Below are 1,709 nucleotides of genomic sequence, written 5' to 3'. Positions count from 1 at the left end.
GTCGCGCAACGCGAATCGACGAGGCCGGCATCAACGATCGCGATTATCAAGAGCGGCCTTAACGCTCGCGCGCAAAGCTTTCCCGAAGCGTAACACGCTCGCGTCCCCCCTCCCCCGCCTCCCATTTCTCCTCCCCCAACTACCCCCCTCACCCACCTAACCCCTAGATTGAATTAATTGAAGCGACTCGACCGGATTCCGATCCGAGTCGAACGCGCGTTTCGAATTCATGAAAGAACGCCGGGCGGAGGGGATGCGATGGCTGGAAGGGAGGAGGGTTGGCTCACGACGGGGGCGAGCGGGGGGACCAACGGGGGAGAGGGGCCGAAGGGGGACGACTGGTGCGCGTGTAGATGATGTAGGTATCACTTATCCGGGGGCCAGAGCGATACCAGCCATTTTCAATTTATTTCAAGTGCCTTTTCGTGGCGGAGAAAAGAAGGGTGCCGCGTCTGCCACGGCACAGAGAGATACCTCTATACCATCGCCATCGCTATCTCCTTCACCTTACACCGTCGCTATCGTTCGCTATCTCACCGCCGCCGCCGCCAACCGATCTCGCGCGGATCCGACACGGCGCGATATTAAGGTTTTAGAGTTATACGTCGATTCGCCGCGTCGTATCCCGCGCGATTCCCCTCGACGCCTCCCCCACCCCCCTTCGCTTCGACGTCTGCGTCCGGAACGAACGCTGCGAGAAATGCGACTTGAACTCGAAGACGCGACGTTCGCTCGCATTCCAAATTGCTCGCTTCTCCGGGAAGAAGTTACGGAGGTCGACGTGCGAGGCGAAGAAGCTCCCGCCGGCAGTTGTCATCTGTCGCGATTCTATCGGTTTTTAATGAGAGCACGTTTCTTAGCTCGGAGTAAGTCTCGGAGGGGAGATAATGGTCTGTTCAGATCATAGTGAGGTCTAAAAATCGGATACGAAGTTTAATTTTTTTCCTTGAATCTGCCATCTCGCGAGACTCATTTCGCGAGGGAACTTTCCCTCTAAGTGCGAGAAATGTACAGGGTGAGGCATTACCTCAGATGAGGTGTTACCATCTTGGTGAGAAAGTTTATCTGACGGAAACTACGTCACACGGTCGTGTGATAAATTATTCTTCTTTCTCGAAGATATTCAAGATGGTGATAGATATTGACTCACCTTATATACATTCCTAATTAAATGTAATACGTTCCTTACAATGAACAAAATCGCGACGATACTCACATTTATCGTTACAGACCGCAAATCGAAATTCACCGGCTCCTAAATGAGCAATTTTTTCCGAACACCTCCTTCCCCTCCGTTTGTTCGCGAGAGATTCGCGTTCGATCGCGCTCAAAGCCGCGGAATTATCGGGAGCCTCGCGAGTAATATCGCGTCTCTTCCTTCGTCAGGGCATAAAAGCGGGCGGATAAATATAAAACGGGAGTTCGCGGAAAATATTGAGCATTCCCTTATCGCGGACGCCGCGAGAGAGAGAGAGAGAGTCGTGGAAGAGGACCGGCTCAGGAGGGAGGGGAACGATAGAAGGAAACGCAGGAGAGTTGTAAAAAAATAACGCAGTTAATTAGCAGCGGGGCCACTTTAGCGGGCTCGCGCGCCCACCGCGCGCACACTGTTAACAAGCGGAGAATAACTCGCGGGCGCGGAAAAAACGCCCTCGAACGCGAGGCAACTGAAACGCACCACCCTGAGAAACCACCACCCGCCACTGCCA

This window comes from Dinoponera quadriceps, unplaced genomic scaffold (genome assembly GCF_001313825.1).
Source record: "Dinoponera quadriceps isolate SergipeBrazil2010 unplaced genomic scaffold, ASM131382v1 scaffold823, whole genome shotgun sequence".
NCBI classification, from domain to species: domain Eukaryota; kingdom Metazoa; phylum Arthropoda; class Insecta; order Hymenoptera; family Formicidae; genus Dinoponera; species Dinoponera quadriceps.
This window is presented reverse-complemented; position numbering follows the sequence as displayed.